Source organism: Peromyscus maniculatus, chromosome 1, assembly GCF_049852395.1.
Source record: "Peromyscus maniculatus bairdii isolate BWxNUB_F1_BW_parent chromosome 1, HU_Pman_BW_mat_3.1, whole genome shotgun sequence".
Lineage (NCBI taxonomy): Eukaryota > Metazoa > Chordata > Mammalia > Rodentia > Cricetidae > Peromyscus > Peromyscus maniculatus.
The window spans coordinates 26123332-26146792 of NC_134852.1; the positions used below are offsets into that span (position 1 = coordinate 26123332).

The following is a 23461-nucleotide window of genomic DNA, read 5'->3' on the forward strand; positions in this document are numbered from 1 at the left end:
TTCACTAAGGAGGTGTAAGTTTATAGATTTCAAAGACACCATAAAATACTTTTCTGTTGGTAATACAAGATAGGATGGAAAGTGAATTAGGTACATTTTGGACTCAACAAAATAAGATAGATAAAGAAGCCATTTCTATGTATTTGTCGAATGCAGATGGACTAGACATTGTTGATGTATATTTTGCTTGTATATATTATATATAGTTATTGTACTAATGTATATAGTCTTTCTCATATTAGTTATAATTTTTTTAGACAAAAAAGGGGAAATGGGGTGACATTTTATTTATGCTTTAATAAAGTTTGCCTGGAGATCAGAGGAAAGCCGGCCACTATAGTAAACACAAAAGTCAGAGAGTGCACATCCTTAATCCTATCACTTCTCAGGCAGGGTCTCTGTGTGTTCAAGGTAGGGAACAGAGCCAAGCATGGTGAAACATGCCTTTATTCCCAGTACCAACCAGAGAAGCCTGGAGGTCTGTACAGACAGACAGAAAGTGACTGAGCTGTGTAGGTATTGGAGGTGAGGTAGCTGGGCTAAGAGAGCCAAGGAAAGGGCAGAAAAGCAACACAATAAAGGCATGGGCAGACAGGAAGTAACTCGCATTTGGAATCTGCAGAGTTGGTAAGGTATGGTTGCCTGGTGGCTTTTCCTGATATAAAGCTTTCACCCCTATATTTGGCTGGGTGGTTTCATATAATAAAACCATTTTTGAAATTCATCTACACAGACACATAGGGAGAGACAGAGAAAGATATGGAGAGACAGTGGGACTGAGGAAGAATGAGAATGAGAGACAGAGACTGAGCAAAACTGAGAGACACAGAGAGGGAGACACTATAAAGTGAACCAGAGGTGGTTACCACACATTCACACACCAGAACAGTCAAAGGGAATGAGACTCTCTCTGAATGTGTGTGTGTGTGTGTGTGTGTGTGTGTGTGTGTGTGTGTGTGTGATTAATAGAATGACGCACAGCCTGTAGTCCTGCTAATACAACAATGGGTGGCTATCAAAAGAAATTCCATAAATCTAAAAGATGCTCAGTCCATGAGGCTGGATGACTCACCTGGTCTTTAGTAGATGGGGAATCGAAAGGAGTAGGCTCTAATGCCAGTGAAGGCGAACGAGCAGGCAAACATGCTAGGAAGTCAAGAGCAAGAAGGCAAAGCACAAAGCACTGCACTTTATCTGCAGTGTCTCTTTACAGGCTTTCAGCAGAAAGTATGGCCCAATTGAAAGTGTGTCTTCCTGCCTCAACACCCAGAATAAAGGAGTGAGTCTTCTTGCCTCAAGAACCAGATTAGAAGTGATTCTTCCTACTTAAAATTAATTAAAAACAATCCCTAACTGGTATGCATTTCATTTTCAGATTTTCGTTCATCTCAAATATAGTCAAGTTGATAACCAAGAACAGCCTTTATGAGTCTACCTCTTGTCAACCTGTCACTCAAGCATATATCCTTATGCGGTGATTAATTTCTAAATGAAAACAATAACTAGCTTATAACTAAACATAATTTATTTATCACACATGTAATTGCAAATGAAATATATATTTAACCAGGTTACAATTTTACCAAACATGCTAAAACTGTCCCCATAAAGCCACAAAGTCATTACTAATTTAGAAGAGGTAGCAAGATTCCTTGAGAGATATTCTTTCAGTATCTCAAACTGAAATATAATAATCATTAGTATTCTCTTGATTGATGTTACATCCTATGATAAAGAAATAAGAAGAAAACACAAATATCTGTATGAGCACATTCTTAAAAAAATACAACAGAATAACTCATGTCAACTCTAATCCACCTTTCTGAAATTGTTCACATGCCTTAGTTAGTATTTGTAATTACCTTCTCCTATGATTGATGGACCAGCCTGACTCCATCTTAATATCAGAAACCATCTTTTCATGGTGTCAAAAGAAGTTTGTTTCTATTTACTGTAAAACTTAAGATTCTGGAACTGAACATGTTCCATGCCCTAACCCTAGACCTCTACCCTCAGAAGCTAAGTTGTTCTACCAAGTACCTACATCATCAAAGTTCCTCTGGAACTCCTAAGCCCTGGAAAGCCTTTCCCCTATTTTGGGAGGATATAAAAACCCCATTGCCCCCTTTTTTCCTTGGTCTTTTCTCAAACCTGCTTTTAGGGAGGAACCTATTATGGCAGAAATTAAAACTTACATAATTTGACTAAATTTTGAATACATGGCTTTTACTCTCATTCAGTGAGAATGAAACTACACATCCTTGGCTCTTTTCATGGAGCTGTGACCTATATGTTCATTCTGGTGAGTCTGTGTCTTTTGTTATCTGCCTGTATTAACATGTTGCAGTCTCCCATTGTCTTTAATTATAAAACAAGGTGGAATCTAGAGTAGTCCTAAAGGATTTCCTGCCCAACAGCCATAACCTTTCTTACTTCCATTGTGGAGCACCAATCCAATTTCACCTTGGTAATCTTGATCAATCACCTCTCCTATCCTGTGGCATTGGTTGTGTCTGCACATAAGAAGGAGCCTCTATCCTGTCTATGTGTCTTTGTGACACAGAGACCCAGCTGAGCATCCGGTCTGCCCTGTGTCCTCAGTGCTCTGGGAAGGTAAGATTTACTCTCTGAAGGAAAAGGACAGTCTTTGAGGACTGCAAAGGGACTAGCTAAGTGATGACTAGGGATGAAGATAAATCCTGTATCACTAATGCCACCAGTCAATTGCCTGATCCAGGAGAATGTTCCAGGAGCCATGGTGTGAGGAGTTCCATGTACTCAGTGTTGGGGTAGAGGCGATCTGTGTGTTCTTGAAAAGTCTGTTAGCTCCTTCTATCTGTGGAGGGCTTCAAAGTAACCTTCAGCATTATGTGTTGGCTGAGCTGTGTGTTCAGTGAGCACATATCCCCCCGATCTTCCTGGGTCACCTTTGCCCTTTGCCTAGGTCATTCCCTGGTAGTAATCCTGTATTGCCCTATGAGAGATGCCAAGAGAGGCGACTTTAGTGTTCCCCATGTGTTCTCAGAAAAAAGGAAGGAGCCAGTAGGTCTGAACAGAATCTAGGGAGGAAGCTCTGGATTAGTGGAGACAAAAATAGAAATGAGTTGGCTAGGCAAGGTCATGGCTCAGGAAAACAATTTTCTGATTTTTAATGGTGTGTCCTGATATCACCCCATGGAGATCACTGGGAGAATGACAATCTCACGTCTAGGGCTACAGTAGGCATGGTCAACAAGTCAACAGTGAACTGCCCTGAGACCCTCAGCACAGGTGGGATGTAGGGCCTGTCATCAGGTTCACTGTGCTCTTCAGAACTCCTAATTCCTTCTAGTGTAGGTTGGATCTACACAAGGTTTCAGATTTTTCTAAGGAAGTCCATGACAAGAATTGAAATAGTGTACATCCAGAGGATAGGCACCTTCAGAAGGAGCCCTGTGCTTAGAAAATTTCAGAGGAAAGTCCAAGAACATTTCTCTTGAGAGTCTAATACAGGGGCTGCACATGCACTTTCTGGCCCATCATTGGTGTCTAAAGCCTTCCTTTTCTTTGTCCACAGGTTGTTGAAGGTCTGTTCTCTAGTACAAAGAACACTGATTCAAATTGACATGTCTTCTGCTCCTCCCAATACACTGTTGTATTCTTTTCTCCTGAGCATAGCAGTTTAGGAAAGAGTAAATGGTCCATTTCCTTCTGGGGCTGTATCATAGTGTAGCACTGAAGGAAGTCAAGGTAGAAAACATGCTGCTTGCTGGCTCATTCACAGGCTCACACTCTGGCTCATGTTTAGCTTTCTATCTCATACATTCAAGGACCATCTGCATATGGATGGTGCTGCCCAAAGAGGCTTGGTCCCTCCTGAGCCAATTAAGACACTCCATCAAGACATGTCCACAGCCTAACTTGATAAAGATTGGCCATAGACATGAAGTTGCAGTTACTCAGTTGGGACACTTTTTCCACCAATATGACTTTGGGCTGTGTCAAGGTGACTGTTAATGCTAACTAGTACACTGTTTCAAACTGTTAAGTTCTTCTCCTCCACAAGGATGCTACTTGGAAGTTCCCCATTATCCAAGTAAGTGTCTCTCTCAGTTCCCAACAGTCCTCACGTATGCTGATGTTCACAGAATCTCCAAACTGGACACTCAGAGCCAGGACACAGCTTAGGGTCATCTACCCCAGCTTTCACTTTTCCCACTTCCTGGATCCTCAGTCCAGAGATGCTCTAATATCCACTACAGACATTGTAAAGAGTTAATGAAACCTAAGTTCCATCCTGACTCAGAACAGGCCTCCTTTCATAGTCAACACCTGCCTCTGGAATCAGAGCAGAAGCCAATCACCAGGTGAGAAAGGACAGGAGCTGGGAGCATTGGGGGTAAAAGAACATGAGTATGGTTCAAAGCTCTGGATGTTCTTTCTGGGTCATGGTGATCAGGAAAGCAAATGGTGGGGGCATGAAGGCATGAGTTAGTGATAGGAAGAAAAATATACTTGGCCTAAAGTACAGTCTCTTTACATGGGAGAAAGCCCCAGCCACATCCTAGATATGGCTCTAGGAGCTAGGCCCTGAGATAGAACCAGTCCCTGGAAACCCTGAATCATCTCTACCCCAGTTGCCAGCCAGCAGCGAAGACTCCTGACAACAGGCTCCCTCACCTATACCCCCCATTCAACCTTGAATCAACAAGACCCATGCCCTACCTCAAAACCTATCCCCCTATGACCCTAGTGGCTTCCTCAGACACAGAATCCATCAGCTTTGATTGGACCAATAGGTGAATGACTCATCTCTCACCTAGAGGGTCCTGCCTCTAGGACCTAGGCCCTGGGACACATACAGTCTCTGGGAACCCCATACACATCACTGCCCCAGTTGCCGAGGAGCAGGGAAGACTCCTGTGGGCAAACTCATCCATCAAAGCCCCCCCTTTGGACCCTGCAATCTACAAGACATACACCCTATTGCAAACATACCCATTCCGCTGCTATCCCAGTGACTTCCTGAGACATAGAAACTGCCAGCTCTCATTGGACCAAGAACCCAGACAAGACCAAGAGCAGCTCCCTGGATACAGAAACTGGCAGCTCCAATGTAACTAAAGCTAAGATGGGACCCAGAGTGGCCTTCTGAGACATAGATACAGCAAGCACAAATTGGACCAATAGCAGCTCGCTCAGACACAGGCACCTTTTGTACCTATTGGAGGAAGAGATGGATAGATGCCAGTGCCTAAATACGTACAACGACATAAAAAGCAATATGGCCTGACAAGAACCTAGCCCTTCTACAAAAGCAAGACCTGAACATCACAATGTTGAAGAAACATAAGAAAGTGAAGTTAAAAATAACTTCATGAAGACACTAGTGGTCTTTAAAAAAGAAATGAATTTTTCTCTTAAAGAAATTGAGGACAAGACAAAAAGTTAGAAGAAATCAATAAATTTCTTAAAGAAAGCCAAGAAAACCATGAAAAGGCAATTAAACATGTGAAGGAAACAGCTCAAGATTTGAAAAGTGAAATAGAAACCATGAAGAAGACACAAACTGAGGGAATGCTGAAAATAGAAAATCTGAATAAATGAACAAAAATACAGGTGCAAGTATAATCGACAGAATACAAGAGATGGAAGAGACAGAGAGAATCTCCAGTGTAGGAGATACAATAGAGAATATAGATTCAACAGTCAAAGAAAACATACTGTCCAGGAAATCTGGGATACCATGAAAAGGCCAAAACTAAAAATAATAGGGATAGAAGGAGAGGAATACCAACTCAAAGGTACAGAAAATACATTCAACAAAATCATGGAAGAAAACTATCCCAACATAGAGAAGGAAATACCTATGAAGATACAAGAAGCTCACAGAATACCAAATAGACCAGACCCCCAAAAAAGTCCCCTCGCCACATAATAATTAAACCACTAAAAGTACAAAAAGAAGAAAAAATATTAACAGCAGCTAAGGAAAAAGGGCAAGTGACTTATAAAGGCAGACCCATCAGAATAACATCCCATTTCTCAATGGAGACTTTGAAAGCCAGAAAGACCTGGACAGATGTAATACAGACACTAAGAGATCATGGATGTCAGCCTCGACTAATATGCCCAACAAAATTTTCAGTCACTATAGATGGAGTGAACAAGACATTCCAAGACAAAATCTGAATTAAACAACACCTATCCAGCCCTACAGAAAGCACTGGAAGGAAAATTTCAACCTAAGGATTTCAGATAAACCCACAAAATACATGCAATAGATAACCCCACAGCAGTAAACCTGAAAGAAGAGAAGTACACACATGCTACCACCAAAAAATAACAGGAATCAACAATCACTGGTCATTAATATCCCTTAATATCAATGGATTTAATTCACCTATTAAAAGACAGAGTCTATCAGAATGGATATGAAAGCAGGATCCATCTTTCTGCTGCATACAAGAAATACACCTCAACTTCAAAGATAGACACTACGTCAGAGTAAAAGGCTGGGAAAAGTCTTTCCAATCAAATGGACTAAAGAAGAATGCTGGTGTAGCTGTCCTAATATCTAACAAAATAGACTTCAAAATAAAATCAATCAAAAGAGATCAAGAAGGATATTACATACTTATCACAGGAAAGATCCACCAAGATGAAGTTTCAATTCTGAACATTATGTCCCAAATAAAAGGGTACCCACATATGTAAAAGAAATATTACTAAAGCTTAAATCACATATAAAACCCCACATATTAATAGTGGGAGACTTCAACACCCCACTCTCACCACTGGACAGATCTGCCAGATCAAAATTTAACAGAGAAATAAGGGACCTAACTGATGTAATGACTTAAATGGATTTAATTAATATCTATAGAGCATTCCATCCTAACAAACAGGAATATACCTTCTTCTCAGCACCCCAAATGCAGATCTCAAGGCAGTAACTGAAGTAGAAAGCATGGAGTAATGATGATTTCTCCATTGACTGATCAGCTTGCTTTTTTATACAACCCAGGACCTCCTGACAACTCTTGGCAATGTTAAGTGGACAATTCTTCAGTTGCGGTCTCTTCTCTTCAGTTCACTCCAGTTTGTGTGAAGTTGTCAGAAACCAAAAGCACAGTCATAGACTAAAAGGATACCTCCAATTGTTAGCATGTTTTTAGAATAATTGCCTGATTTCATTATTTTTTCATGGTAAGACATGTCATAACAAGTGGGAGCAATGATTTCTCCCAAGTTACAATCTTACTGTTAAAGGGATTAGGTCACACATACTGGTGATGGTGTAGAGGAAGAGGAATCCCTTATACAGCTGCTAGTGCTATAGATTATTAAAATCATCACTAAGAACCATGCATGTTCATGACAGCTAGTCCACTTCTCTGGATATCAAAGGAAATGATATTGATATAATAGATTCTGTCTCCTGACCAGTAGAATACATACAACTGCCATTGAAACACAGCACTCTGGATAGACTAGCAATGTCTACATAGGAGGGACTGTGAAGACTGGAGGGGTAAACTTAGGCTGGAGAGTTGTGATGCAAGCACAATTTGAGTGAACAACAATATCTAAAGACCTGCATTGTACATCATCCACTTTATTACATATAGTGGATAACCAATACAGGTGAGGACCTCAAATCTCCAAACACAAAGCAATGATGTGGATGTTGACAAATCAACCAGACTTGAGCATTATATTTAAATCCTGCTTAGAAAATATCATATGTCATAAATATATACAACTGTGAAATAAATGAAGATTTTATTTTAAAAGGAAATATTTATTAAGTGCCATTATTTGATCATTGAATATTCCATAATCTGCTGGATTATCAACAGACATAACCAAAATAAAAATATCTTTCTCTGGGTATCCTGGAACTTGCTCTGTAGACCAGCCTGGCCTCAAACTCAAAGAAACTTGCTTACCTCTGGCTACAGAGTTCTGGGATTAAAGGCCGGTACCATCACCCCTGGCATATATTTTTATTTATTCTTCTCATACAATGCATCCTGATCACAGTTTCCCATCTGCTTACTCCTCCCAGCCCCCAGCCCCCCTCTCCACCAGATCCATTGCTCCTCTGATTTTCTTGAGAAAAGAGCCTCCCAGGGATATCACCTGAGCATGGCATGAAAACATTCAATAAGACTAGGCACAAACCCTCATAGCAAGGCTGGGTGAGATAACCCAGTGAAAGGAAAAAGATCCCAAGAGCAGACAATAGGGTCAAAGACATCCCCACTCCCAGTGTTAGGAGTCTCACAAAAAATACTAAGCTAACAAGCAAAACTAATATGCAGAGGACCTAATGAAGGGACATGCAGACCTCATTATTGCTGCTTCAGGCTCTCTGAGCCCCTATGAGTCATTCTTAGTTTTTTTTGGGCCAAGTTATCCTCCTAGTATTCTCGGCCCATCTGATTCCTACATTCCCTCCTCTCCCTATTCTTCAGGGTTCCCTGAGCTCCAACGGGAGGATCCCAATGGAGGTGTCCAGTTTAGGCTTTGCCTAATGTTTGGCTGTGGGGCTGGTGGACATGTGAGAGGAACATCAGGTGGCCATTAAGTTTCAAGAGATTAGACCACCAGGAAGGAAGGCACTGATGGGCGAATCTTACATAGGCAAGGCCCTGAGGGCTTTGGCTCTGGACTGTCTCTTGCTATTGCTGTGCCTTTACATGGTTGCTGCATTTCTCTGGTCTTACATTTTTCTCTGGTATCTGGCATGATGTAAATGGGGGTAGGGAGATCTCCACTGCCTTTAATGTAGTGGGATTGGAAATATTCTGCTCTACTTGGCATGTTTCCTATGGATTATTATGAAGATGATTTCCTCTTAAGGTGTACTCTTTAACTGAAGCAGTGATTTTATACTATAATAGTGTTAGTGTAAATGGGATTTGATGACTAAGAGTTTTTGATAAATATAGTGAGGGACTGTGACAGAGGTCATCTGAGTGGGAAATTAACATAGGTAAAGGTAGGATTAGTGTTGCCCAGCCTTGACAAAGCAGGGGCTGCAAAGGATAGAAAATAAGAACAAGGAAGAGTCACACAGCTAAGACTCATGAGTTTACCTTGAAGAGCTATATAGATTGTGGGTTTGGTTAGGGATTAAGAAAAACAATTGGGTCTCAGGAGCCAGGCTGGCTCAAGTTCATTTAATCTTGATGAATGTGTTCATGAGTTTCAGTGGGCATCATATCTGAAACAACAGTTTCAATAAGGACTTCATGTAACTACAAAACAAAGAATTGAGTGCCTAGTAAAGATAATTGCACAGGACTCTAAAAAATATGAAAAGTGAAACTAGTAACCTGTTTTCCTGGCAATCAAAAAAACCACTCCCTATGCAAACAGCCATGGATGAAAGGATCTTGGTTTTGTTTTGTTTTTTTATTTTTTCAAGACAGGGTTTCTCTGTATAATTTTGGTGCCTGTCCTGGATCTTGCTCTGTAGTCCAGGCTGGCCTGGAACTCACAGAGATCCTCCTGTCTCTGCCTCCCTAGTGCTGCGATTAAAGGCATGTGCTACCACTGCCCAGCAAGGATCTTGGTTTTGTGAGAAGTCTAAAAAATGAATGTTTAACTGAATGTGGGTTTCTCAGAAAGTACATAAATATGCGACTAAGAAATGTACTGAGATTGACTTGTTCCAGAAAAATATGGTTTTATGATGATCATATAGTAACTGTGTACCATTTGATTATGGGGAAAATCCTCCTATTTGTAATCAACTTGGTGTGGTGACTATAAACAGGGTGGCTAAAAATAAAGAGCAGATGAGAAGCACTTATTCCTCAGGAAAGTAGTCTGTGTGTTTTTTTCTCACTGACTCTGCATCTCATTGCCAATGTCTTTGATGTGCAAAAGGCGGGTCCCTCTGCAGTGGGTCTCTGCATCTGCTCCCATTAGCCACTGGAGGAAGCCTCTCTGATGATTTATATCAGCACCTTTCTTACTTGTCATTTGATGAGATGGGAATCTCTAGAAAGCCACTGCTATGTATTGACTGAACCCAAAACAGGGCTCCCACCTCTTCCTACCTGCAGATGGAGTCACAGATGCTGTAATTTGAGCCCAGCAATGTGCCTCTCTAGTGGGGCCAGTGCAGTCCTAAAATGAGAGGAAGAACAAGAATAAACCAACATTGTTTCTGACACCTAGTGCTTGTATACTCTAAGTGCTTACTCTGAGTGAGACAGCTATTAAAATCATAAACACTTATAAATTGTAATGGATGCTGGGAAGGGAAAAACTAGCAGGAGGGAGGACAATAAATTAGGTTGAAGATCCTTCTTTGGGTGTTCCAGGGAAGCTTCAGATTGGTGTCTCATCAACTAAGACATAGGATAAGCAAGGACTGAACAAAGCAATGGGGAAAAGAACTTACATCAGGTCACCAGATCTCTCCAGAGCTGGGTAAGTGGTTGAGGGAAGATGCAGCAGGTCATACAGATCTTTGAAGGTCAGAGTCACTGGTCCTAGATCACTGACCCAGGCAAACAGGGAAGGAGACACCATTGTTAGAAAACGGGGAACCTGACCTAAGAGGAAGCCCTTGGGCTTCAGATATTCACAAGTCTGGCCCACTAAGTGGCAATGGTGGTCACTGTGTCCAGAATGGTGAAGGCTGATGGCTGTGACCAAGCAGGCTGGTGAAGAGGGAGAGCATCACTAAAAGGGTTCCCTGTAGAAATCTGGCCTGGCCTATCTCCTAGCCATGTAAGAGAAGCTGTGCCAGACAAGCCAGGGAGGGAGGTGATGGAGGGAGTGGACAAGGCTAGAAGCCAGTGGGCCCATGGCTGCTCAAGCTGGGTAGTGGATGGAGCTGAGGGAACATGCATTTCTAGTCTTCCCCTATACCTGTGCTCAGGCAAGGACACCAGGTGCAGAGAGTTGGGGGGTGGGAGTGGTGCTCCAAGCTTCCAACTTGCCTGATACTGTTGGGAGCCAGTTTGAATGGGAATGTGGGCATCAGTAGTGCTGAGCAGATGCAGGATTGTGGAGCCCTTTAACTAGAAGTGGGGAAGCCTGTGGTCTGATCTGTCCTTGAAGCTCAGCTGGAGGGAACAGAGGCAATCTATGAGGCTCACTCCTAGAAAGGGACAAGCTTATGCTTGACCTGACCCAGACCCCTAAGAGTTTCTTTTTCTGTCCAGCTAGAGATTCTGCAGAGGGGCAAGGGAGGCCAATTAGACACTTCCGTGGTACAGTTGCCTCAGGAGGGCACAGGGGCTGAGGAACTGCAAACATAGTCACTGTTCTCATCACTCTAAATTTCTTTAGATTTTCAAGTAAGGGTTCAAGTGCAAAATGCTTTGTCAGTATCAGAGTACAGAGTAGAGCATTAGCGCCCCGGAGCAGAATCTTTTGCTCTAAAAGCTCCTCACCTGCAGTTTCTGTGCTCCTTGACGGTTGGGGCAGATTTCATTTTTCTGCTCTTTACTCCTGTCCAACTTGGAAGGGCCTCTCAACTCCTCTTATGGAATACTGTCCAATGCCTGTTAATACATATGCACAGCCACATTATTCCACTTGTCCAACAGTCCCTTCCATTTCAAACTTGTGACAGTTTTGGAGATCAACTGCTGAATTATCCCTCCAAATCACTCCCACTACATCTCATATTACACTTCTCCTATATAAAGTTTGAGAAACACAAAAGGATACCCACATCCTAAGTCTTAGAAGTCAACTCCCAAAGGAAAAAATTTCCCATTTGAATAGATACTATTGAAGATGAGGGACAGAGGCTGAGCAATTTCTGACTAAAAGGCAAAAGTCTCCACCTCCTCTTCTGTCAAATAAGAATGAAGGATCATGTATTACCATGATATTACCATGACCACAATGCCTTTGCATTTTAAAATCTGAAAGTGCATCTCTTACAATGAAGTCATATTTAGAGGTACAGTTCACACTGATTTGAAGATCCAAGTGAGAAGAACTACCATTAAAAAAAAAAAAAAAGACCTTGCAGCTACAGTAAGAAGAAAAATCAAGAGTGGAAAAATTCACAAAAGATGGTTTTTAAATAAATGGACAGTCAGAATTTCTGAACGATATATTAGAGTTCAGCTATGTGGGTTGGAAGCTGATACACCTTGGAAAAAATCCTGAATGAGATTTAAACAGATTAAGAACCCCCATGGGACCCCCTGGTTCACTTACAAATCAGAAATTCATTAATTAGAAATTTTTCTTTTGGGGCCAGCACTCCGGAGGCAGAGGCAGGCAGATCTTTGTGAGTTCGAGGCCAGCCTGGGCTACCAAGTGAGTTCCAGGAAAGGCGCAAAGCTACACAGAGAAACCCTGTCTCGAAAAACCAAAAAAAAAAAAAAAATTTCTTTTGGGTGAAGAACAAACTTTAACAGAAATAGCGTTTTTGTGTGCTGCTCCACGTGAACATCAGCCGTGTGAAAGAGTTTGCTCTTCCCTCCAGCAGGACACACCCAAGGGCACAGTAGTGCAGGTGTTCAAGGAGCAACTAAATCAGCACAAAGAGTCTATGAGGTAAAAGCTCCTCCATGATTGTTTCTTTGCGAACTTGCAGAGGCCTGAACACAAGTAAATGGTGGCCCCAGCCACCCTAGTCACTGCAGAGTATGCATGGGGAGCAGCCACACGGGGAGAGCACCCCACTCTACACCCTCCCACTGCTATGTGTCTGGGCAAAACAACCTGAGCTCTCTGGTGGGGAGGAGCCTATGAATCTTTCTGGGCCCACCCCTCTCAGTTTTTCCTCCTTTTCCACTGGGAGAGGCGGAGAAAAGATCTATAAAAGGAAAGCGAAGTGGGCTCAAGGAACCCTGCCAACCCATGGACAGCTCCACCAAACCAAGCTCCTTAGGAAAGGCTTCCAGGACAGATGGTAGGGCCAGACTCTCTGGCTGTACTGAGTCACCCACAAAGCAATCCGCCACCTTGCAGACACTTGGGACCCTGCAACAGTGTATGAAAGTCGAAGGTCAAAATGTCTACCTTCAGGGTTCGTGGCTCCCACATGTGGCTGCCAATCACCAGTCTAACCACTGCCTTGCTGGCTGCGGATCCAGACGGGGGCAGACTTGCAGCAGGTTCACTCCAAGGTCAGCCAGGAGTAGATCCTTCTGTTTTGTTATTTTTGTTTGTCGTTTTGTTTTTGTTCTTTTGTTTTTCAAGAAAGAGTTTCTCTGTGTAGTTTTGGTGCCTGTCCTGGATCTCACTCAGTAGACCAGGCTGGCCTCAAATTCACAGAGATCTGCCTGGGACCCTTCTGTTTTAAAGGAATGGGATCTCAGAGTTGCCACTGCCATGGCCCACCCCCTTGAGAAGGAGGCCTGCTGGGTTGGAGAAGGGGCCTGGACTGGCAGAATCTCTGGCCGTTTCAGGCTGAAAGAGAAGCCAATGCCATATTTCAATTTCTTCCAGCAGTTTCCCCATCAGGGCCTGGTGCCAAGGTAAGGAAGAAACCCGGTCTCAGTCTTTTTCTGCACAGGGATATGGGAGGACAGCCGGGAGCTAGGGGTGGTGCTGGCCAGTTTGGCAGTTTGTTCCAGGAACTGTGGACAGAGTTGTGGGGGAGGGGTGCGGAGGGGGAGGGAATAAACAGCGAAGAGGAAACTCCATTGCCAGTACTTGGAAATTAGAAAGGGGCTGGAGTGTAGCTCGGGTTAGCTTAGTGCTTGTTTAGCACTCACAGTGTCCTGGATTTGATCTCCAGATCCAGGACATGGAGGTGCATACCTGCAATACCAGCATGTGATAGGTGAAGATAACAAGAGCCGTTCAAGGTCATCTTTAGGGACATATGAAATGCGAGGTCACTGTGGGCTACATCTTGTCTTAAAAAAAAGTGAGCAAAAAAGAAAAAAATGGCCTTTCTAAATCAGAGCAACACTGGTTGTCTTGGCTCTAGGCCTGTCCTTTAACTTCAGCCCTTCTGAGGCCGAAGGGTTCCTTCTCCCTCTTATACCCAGGTCCACACTAGGGCCATGTTCAACCCCTAGACCCAGTCTGCCAGCCTCCTAGCCTGTCCAAGGGGTTAAGCATTGGGAGGTCACAGGGAGCTGGGGAGGGGGAAAAGTTTGTTTAATCAGAGAGCCTCCAAAGGCGTCTAGTTTCCGTCACAGAGAACAGGCATTCAAGAAGGAAGGGAGAAGGAACATCATCAGATCATATACACCAGTCAGGCCTGCCACCTCCACCCCCCCCACGCCCCCCACCCCCGGTCCTTGTGATAGGCAGAGAGACAGCTCTCTCTCAGCCTAGGAGCTTCTTGTGCTTGGCTTAAGCAGAGATCAGTCAGAGCTGTGCACCCTTGCCACTCTGACCCCCCATTGACAAGTCCATCTGCAGGGGCTCCCTCCCTGGGACCCAGATATCTGAGCCCAGCACAGACCGGAAGAATGCAGAAGTCAGCTAGAAAAGCAAACTTTTGGACCTCTGTTCATTGACCCCAGCAGAGAAGGCAATGAGCTGGAAGCAGGCAGACAGTACCGTCCTGTCGCCATATGGTCACAAAACTGCCCTTAATAAGAATATTGTTCCCCTAGCCAGGCCTAGAAACAGAAAGAAGGCCGTGATGACTCCCACCACCTGAGAGCTATTTTCTTTAAGAACTCCAAGTATAATTTGGCAAGCTCTCCTCTCTGTAGAAATATTGACAAGACCTGGTATCACTTGGGTGTTTGGATTTTTTTCCTGTGGTATGACATTGTCCATAACACACATAACACGGTTGTAGATTTGTAGGTTTGTGCTTTTTAAACGTTGATGTGAAATGTGAACAAGAGTTCTGGTCTTTGTTCCAGAGACAGAAACTCGGAGAAGATCAACAAGAAGAATGGCTGTGTCTCCTGTAAATGAGCAGCAGGTCAGTGTTGTGTCCGGATATTTCCTTGAAAATTATTTGATATTGAAGTCAGGAAGGCCTTTTGTACTCTGCCTTGGACAATTTCATCAGATGTGTTTATTTCCTGTGACTTTTTTTCTTTTTTCTTCACTGGTTATCAAAAATGTCCTTAAATCATGTGACCTTCATAGCACAGCCTTGTTCTATTTTATATTCTCCCCATTACTACTGTGAAGCAACTATTTTTCATAGACTTAAGACCTGCAGTTGTGAAAGAGAGTCCATTGTGAATGACGATCAATGACATATATTGCTGCCCTACAGTTCCTACTGAGGATGGATCTGTGTCCCTATATATTAGTGATGAAGGAAAGTCTGATGTGCTGCAAAGGTAACATTTCAGGGATGGTCAGGATTCCAGAACCAGGATTATGAATGTGGCCATGCAAATACATGAAACTATTTCCTTGTATCACAGAAAAGACTCACTGTCTAAATCCTAATACTAAATGTTTCAGCAGTGTAGAGTGGGCAGATGAGAGATGGAATGCTCTGCCTTGCTCTTGCCATGAAACTGATGTTTCTGTGAAGAGATGCAGATTGCAGTATACTGGTTTTTCTCATTGGCATTTGATATCATTCAGTGATGATGTGCCTCTAGGTGTTTGTTTGTTTTTCTTTTTCAGCCTTTTAATTCTGATTTATATTTTTCTCACATACAACACATCCCAACCAACTGTGGTTCCCCTCCTGCCGCTCCTCCCAGTTTCTTCCCACACTTCCCCACCTCCCACTCTGTACTCCTCTGGTTCCTTTCAGAAATGAACAGGCCTTGTGCTCTGAGGGGAGGGACCTCATGGGGATCTCCAATTTGGACTCTCTCTATGTAATGTTTGGCTGTGGATCTCTTTATGCTCCCATAAGCTGCCAGAAGAAGCTATTCTGATGACAATTAGGCTAGGCACTGATACATGAGTATAGCAGAATATCATTTGGATCATGTGGAACACATGTTTTGTTTTGTTTTGTTTTGTTTGTTTGTTTGTTTGTTTGTTTGTTTTCTATTACAGGTCTCTGGGCTTTCCAGCCTCTCCTTCCTGGTCTTCCTGGCAGTGTTGTGCGTGGACTCCTTTTGTACCATGGGCCTCAATTTAGACCAATCACTGGTTGTCCACTCCCAAAAGTTCTACACTTCCATTGTCCCTGCATATCTTGCAGTCAGGATAGATTGTAGGTTGAAGGTTTTGTGGCTGGGTTGGTGTCCCAGTCTCAACACTGGGAGGTGTCTGGTTAAAGAATATGGCCAGTTCAGACTCTATTTCCTCCATTACTAGGAGTCTTCCCTGTGGTTACTCTCATAGTATTGTGGAAGTTTCCACTGTACTAGGGTTCCATGTAGCCCTCCAAATGTTCTCCAATTCATTAGCCTCTCTCCCCCGTACTTTCTTTCTCCACCCCTCCCCTACCACTTGATCCCTCCTAATCCTTCTGGAAAATCAATTTCCCCTTCCAAGGGAGATCCATTAATCCAGCTTTGAGCCCAATTTGTTAGTTATCCTCTCTGGGTCTGTGGTTTGTAGCATACTTAACCTTTATTAACAGCTAACTTCTAAGTGAGTACATACCATGTTTGCTATAATGGGTTACCTCACTCAGGATAATTTCTTGTAGTTGCATCCATTTACCTGTAGATTTCATGATGTGATTATTTTCAACAGCTGAGTAATACTCTGCCCCGGCCATTGGGGTCTGATCAAGCTCCAAAATCTTACTTTCCTCTTAAGGCATATATAGGGAGGGGCAAAAGGGGATTCAAGCAGAGAGGGGACTTTAATTATGGGTTTTTCAGCCAGCAGGGAATGTTGCTATGGGGATTATCTATTCTTGCTTAACTGCCTAACTGTAACGTGGTCACCTGATTTCTGAGAAGAGGTTCTGATATTTATGAGAAGAGGTTCTGGTGCTATGGAGACTTAAGCAAGGCCTAGATCTAGGAAAAGAGGAGAGAAGCCTAAATGTGGTGGCATGTGTGTCAAGGATCACTTAGGCTTTTGGCTCCCGTCAACACTCCATTGTGTAAACACCCCACATTTCCTTTATACATTCTTTGACTGCAGGACATGAGTTACCAGTTTCTGGCTATTGTGAATAATGCAGCTATGAGCCTAGTTGGACAAGTGTCCTTGTGGTAGGATGGAGCATCCTTTGGGTATATACACAAAAGTATTAAAGCTGGGTCTTGAAGTAGATCATTTCTCAGTTACCACCTGCCCCTAGTCCACTGGCCAAAGCTATTCTATTTCCCCTTCCCAGGGCAATCCCTGCATGGGAATTCTTTCATCCATGTGTTGGAGACTCCTGGTGATGCTTGCATCTTTTGTTCCTGTTTACTTACCTCCTTTTTTTTTATTTCCAGAATTCCTTCAGTTGGTGTTTTCTTTATTGTTTCTATTTCCATTTTTAGGTTTGAAAAGTTTTATTCATTTCCTTTAACTGTTTATTCTTGTCTTTCTTTAAGAGATTTATTAATTTTCTCTGTTTTTGTTTGTGTTTTTCTTGATTTTTTTTAAGGGATTTATTTATGTCCTCTTTAAGGACATCTATCACCTCCATAAACCTGGTTTTAATTTCTTTATTTTTTTGTGCTTCAGTTGTTTTGGGATATTCAGGACTTGTTGTAGTAAGATAGCTAGGCTCTGGTGGTGATGTGGCCTTGGCTGTTGTTGATTGTGTTCTTGGGCTGGCATCTAGGCATCTGGGTTTGTGGTAGTTATAGTTACAGGTGTCAGTTTCTGACTTTATCTTTGTTGGAGGGGTGTTTATTGGTTTTTTTTTTTTTTTGGTTTTAGGTTTTCTTTTTTTTTTTTTTTTTTTGATTGGTTGGTTTCTGTATTATCTCTGGTCTCCAGGTTGATGTGGCCTGTGGTTGAGTATGTGTCTTTCATTCATGTTGAGGGCTGGATTTCTGGTGGCTGGGGAGACATCTGGTCAAGCAGGGTTTCGCATGAGTTGGAGGTTTGGACATAGTGATGAGGTGTTGTGGGTGAATTGAGAATGGAGAGTGCACTGAGTGTATGAGGGCAGTATTGTTGGCATGTGCCCTACTTGATCTTATGGTAAACAGCATGGCTTCTGATAAGCAGGGGGTCTCTGCCTGAGTCAGGAGCTGGGACAAAGTAATGAGGATGGTAAAGAATGTTGGGGGTAGGTTGGGCAGGCACTGAGAGAGTGGAGGTGGTCTGTGGTGGGTGAACTATCTAGATTTCTGGTGGCCAGCATAACATCTCGTCAAGTAGGTGGTCTCTGTCTGAGTTGTGGGCGTGGACATGACACCATGGTGAAGATGGGAGGGGCTTGAGAGTAGAGTGGTCAGGAAACTACAGAGTGAGTGAATGTCCTCTGGCAGATGGCATACCTGCAGTTTTGGTGGCCTGCATGGCCTCTGGTCAGGCAGGGGGTCTCTGTTTTGTTGGGGACTGGGAACACAGGATTTGAATACCTGAAATATATTTGTTTCAGGATATCTCTTGCTCTTATCATTCTCTCAATTCCAATGGTCAGTGGTACATTTTCAATAGATTAGTAATTTCTCTTTGTCCTTCATTTTGTTTTTCAGACATTGTACCACAGAGCATTTTATAAGCAAAGCAGGCCCCATATTGATATTGCATCAGGGGAAATATAAAGTAAGACTTTTCTAGAAACAGTTGTCTTGGAGCTGTGCATAAACCATCAATTTTCTAGCCTCAGTGAATGCCTCTGTTAATGATTTTGCTCTCTTTTCTTTTGGGGAGAGGAAAGCTCCCCCATCCTACGGTTTTGCTTCCCCAAAGTTACTGTATGACCTAGGTGGAGATTCTGAAGTGAGGCTGCAATGGACAGGTTTCCATTTCTTTCTTTTAAATACAATGTATTTACATATGTGAATGTTTTTAGCATGTTTTTATATGTACCGCATGCCTGCTGGTGAATATGGAGTCCTGAGGTTGGCACAAAACACTTGGCACTAGAATCTGTTACTGTAGTAAGCTCCCACACGTGTAGATAGATTTGAACTGGGTTTCCCTGCAAGAACAGCAAGTTCTTTTTACCACTGATGTCTTTCTCTAACCTTCAGCTTTACATTTCTCATGGACATTTTTCAAGGAGTGGGGATAATAACCTTGTGTCTTCTCTCTGAAATATGAAAGAACAATAATAAATGACAATTTTGCAAGCAATCTAAAATTCTCTTAGATGAGTGAGCTCAAATATTGAATTAAAGAACAGAGTTAGAATTACAAGATTCAAGTTTTAAATTGAGCTGATCTTATAGGCAGCAAAATACTTAATATTAATGAAGAATCAATATAATTCTGACAAACATTGTACATTCTTATTGATCACAGAAGATTTTTCTACTTCATCTGAATTCATTGTCATATAGGCTATTAATTTATCCAAATTTCTCTAACTATTCTGTACTAAAACCGTATATTGAATTTCTGAAATTGTTATTCATCTGTATTGGCTTGTGGGATAACAGTATCTAATACTGATTTTTCTATTTCATGGTAGTCAAAGTAGTGTCATAACTTAACATCACATATTATTTGACTTTTAGAGCATGGGATATATACACTCTTACTGATCTTCCTTATCGGAAAAAACAATAGACCTCACTAACTTTGAATTGATCCCTGAATTCTGCCTTCCACATTGTTCTACAGAGGGTGCAGCATGGAACCTGGGCTTCAGTATCCCAACTGAGCATTTTAGAACAGCATCTTGTGAGGACAAGATTCAGATTGAGCCAGCATCCATACGAGAGCAGGACGATAGGTGAAACATTTGGAAGCAGTTTTGCTTATCATAACTTTTCCATGTGAGATTAGACACGGTGATGATGTTTGATTTCAAAATGCCCCTCATAAAGGTGCATCTCGACATCTATACCTCATATAATTATTTCATATTCCCTAAAAGTTTAATTGCAAAATCTTTGTCATCCTGTTTTTACAGAGATTTTAAAAAAAGTATGAATATTCTAGAAAGTATCTTCAAAATTAACTTTCATTTTTCCTTTAAAATATCTGCATGACTGCTATCTACCTCCTGCCTGCAGAGATCAGAAGTGAGCATTGGATCCCATGGAACTGGAGTTAAACTCAGTTGTGTAGTAGGAATTGAATGTGAATCCTCTGAAAGAGCAGCTAAAAGTGCTTAAAATTGCTAACCTATCTCTGTACAACCTCTAGAAAACTTTAGTCTTTAATTATTGTCATGCCTCATCTGCATCACAAAAGTGGCTGTCATTCCTTATATTTCTTTTCATAGGAAAGTATTTTGCCCAAAGCATATGGTAAAGGGGTAATTTTCTATTACAGGGTCTGTTGGCATTCAGTGATTTGGATGAAGACTTCTCCCATGAGGAGTGGGAATGTCTGAATCCTGCTTGGAGGACTTTATATATTGATGTGATGTTGGAGAATTACAGAAATCTAGTTTTTGTAGGTAAGCATGTTCTTCTTGTAGAATTCCTGACTCATTGTTTATATTTACCTATTATTTGTGTATTATTTTTAAGTAAACTGCATGAACATTCTATGACTACCAGAAATGAGGGAAGTTCTGGTAATAAACATAATTTTACCTGGTGCTTCTTTTACATTTTTCTGCAAAAGCAACAAGTGTTATATATTGTGATCTCTCAAGGCCCCTTAACTAGTTTTTAACTGAAAACTTCAAAGAATATTGAATATTCAGAGCATGGAAATGTAGTGAAATACTGTTAGTTATTGGAATATTTTTTTTACTATTGAATTAAATGATTCACCTCTTTCTGATTTAAAAAATGGAGAAGTTTTAAAATAGAGAAAATACTATGGTAGCTATGTTGTTGTTTTTGTTTGTTTTATTAGTCAGTTTTTCAAATCTGGTCTGTATCTTTAGTCTTGGTGAACATGATTTTAATCCTAGCACTAGGGAGGCTGAACCAAGAGGAACTGGTGAGTTTCAGGCTAGCTTAAGTTACCTAGTGAGTTCCTAGTAAGCCAAGGCTGCACAGTATGACTATGTATAGAAATAATCCACATATGATGCTTTCTCAATCACCCATTTTTTTCCTGTCTCTTCAAAATATCCATTTCATGTGAGGATGGAAGCCCCTTCAGTGATCCTTGTGTTTAACGGAGACTAGAGTGTTTTTTATTACTGTTCAGTTAATGATAGTAAAACACAGAAGGCCTATGCTGAGAGCTCTGCTTTTAGTAAATGCTTGTTACCTTGAGGGAACTTCAAGTATTGAAGCTCTTACTCATTCAGCAGTTCCTATTAGCTGTGTTTGTTCTGACTTTCCAGAGAAACATCGCATATGTGGTAAATATGAAAACATCATGGATCAAGGATCAAATAGTACTATCAGCATGTGAATATCCAAAAGAAGTTTTATAAAGATAATGATCTTGGCAAAATGCTTTATGAATCATCTCGGTGTATACCTTATAACACCAGCAATACTACAGAAACCATCAGAGAATTCATACAGGAGAGGAGCCTTACAAATATGGTGAATGTGAAAAATCTTATGGATTTAGCTCAAATCTTGGAACACATCAGAAATCTCACAAAGGACAGAAACCTTACAAATGTAGTGAGTGTAAGAAGTCATTTACATGCAATTCAACTCTTAAAAATCATCAGAGGATTCATGCAGGAGGGAAATCTTACAAATGTAGTGAATTCAAGAAATCATTTACATATAGTTCTACTCTTAAATATCATCAGAAGATTCATACAGGAGAGAACCCTTACAAATGTAGTGAATGTGAGAAGCCATTTACAAATAGTTCAACCCTTACAAATCATCAAAGAATTCATACAGGAGAAAAACCTTACAAATGTAGGGAATGTGAGAAATCCTTTGCATGTGGCTCAACTCATATAAAACAGAGAACTCACACAGGTGAGAAACCTTACAAATGTACTGAATGTGTAAAGTCCTTTTGCATTTTAGCACAAATCTTGAGTCATATGAGAAAAGTCATAAGGAAAGAAACATTACAAATGTGGTGAATGTGAGAAATTATTTAACTAAAGATCAGGTCTTCGAAAACATGAGAGAATTCATACAGGAGAAAAACCTTACAAATGTTGGGAATGTGAGAACTCCTTTTCAAGTGCTTCAGAGCTTAGAATTCATCAGCAAGTTCATATAGGAGAGAAACCTTACAAATGTAGTAAATGTATGAAATCATGCATATGTGCCTCAACTCTTAAAAAAAAATCAGAGAGTTCATACAAGAGAGAATCCTTGTAGCTAATGCCACTACTGCTTTAGCTAGCAGACACAGCTAAGGATCCATCACAAAATTCATCCTGGGGAGAAAAGTTTCTGTTGTAAGTGATTTTGTACATGATTTTTCCAAGCTCTGTCCTTAAAGGACACTAGAAAATATGAACATTAGATAGCCTTTTGTAATGTTCCACTCTTAGAAACTATCTATAATTTTCACTAAGCAAACATTCTAAATGTAGAAAAAAATTCATTAAAACATTTTACTCTTAATCTCAAAGACTGCATAATTTATGCAAAGTGGTAAAAATAGGAAGGTACTGTTGATTAAATATTTTCTGGAGACTGTAACATTTTTTCATGAAGGGAAGGTAATAACACACAAAAAATAACCTCTTTATATATCATTGGCAAGTTTGCAAAACTGATAGGATTTCTTATACTTAAGTCTCCCGAAGAAACTCGGACCAGAAATCATGCTTAGAAAAAGCTCTGATGAAATGATACCCTCCAACATGTAGATAGGCCTACACATGTGCAGTGGGCTCAGGGTGTCCAATGTTCATAATTTGTATACCAAGGTGTTTCATGGTAGCAACTCTCTGAGCCCCTTTTAGTATTGTAAGCAACTCTTTTCACATATTCCTGTAACTGAGTAAAACTCACTCATTCAACAAAATGACTTCAGTGACATCCATACTTTATTCTTTTACAGTTCGTCTCTTTTTATAAGTAAATACATATGCATGTTTCATCTCTTGAATAAACATATTATAAAACATGTAATGAACCCACAATTTTTCCCTCAAAACTTTTGTGCACTAGAAAATTGGTATTAAGTAGAAAACACTTTGTTCACAGTTTTGTTAAATTAATGCCCCGTTATTAATGCACCCTATAAAGCCCATTCTAGAAAACCCCCAAAATGCATTGCATCTGTCAAAACTAATGCTAAAAGTATAGATCCATCTGAAAATTGATCCTAAAGGAACCCATACACACACCAATGCTAATACTCAATTATTATCCACCTTTAAAATACTGATTCGCCAGTGAAAACCTACAAATAGAAATAATTCAATATGCATGGTCATATACAACTAGAAAACCCCAAAAGTGTGAAGAAAATTAGTTTAGCAGTACTCAGTGCAGTAGGAAAAATACTAATCAAAATAATTACAAATCAATTATAGAAGATTCATATAGAAATACAAACACAGATTTGTAGACATTATACAAGCTAGCATAATCCAATTAAGAAATAAAAGGAACTTATGAACTTCTCATGCATTTTTTGGGTGAGAATTCTTGTTTCTGAATGACTTTGAAAATGTTTTTTGGAATCA

General features: G+C 41.0%; 2 long non-coding RNA genes across 3 annotated transcripts; one reads left to right on the top strand and one right to left on the bottom strand.

Moving 5' to 3' along the window:
* Positions 1-1205: 1205 nt before the first annotated feature.
* LOC143272485 (uncharacterized) lies at positions 1206-13554 on the bottom strand. Of its 2 annotated transcripts, XR_013050120.1 has the most exons (5): positions 12991-13515; positions 11400-11510; positions 10400-10498; positions 10053-10122; positions 1206-1725 (listed from the first exon to the last, which is right to left on the bottom strand). It is a non-coding gene; the product is annotated as an uncharacterized LOC143272485 (long non-coding RNA). The 2 variants fall into 2 exon arrangements; XR_013050108.1 differs by lacking the exon at positions 1206-1725 and having other exon boundaries at positions 6091-10122; positions 12991-13554.
* Positions 13555-14789: 1235 nt separating this feature from the next.
* LOC143272589 (uncharacterized) lies at positions 14790-22912 on the top strand. The gene is made up of 3 exons (XR_013050268.1): positions 14790-14863; positions 20209-20335; positions 21182-22912. It is a non-coding gene; the product is annotated as an uncharacterized LOC143272589 (long non-coding RNA).
* The last annotated feature ends 549 nt before the right edge of the window (positions 22913-23461 follow it).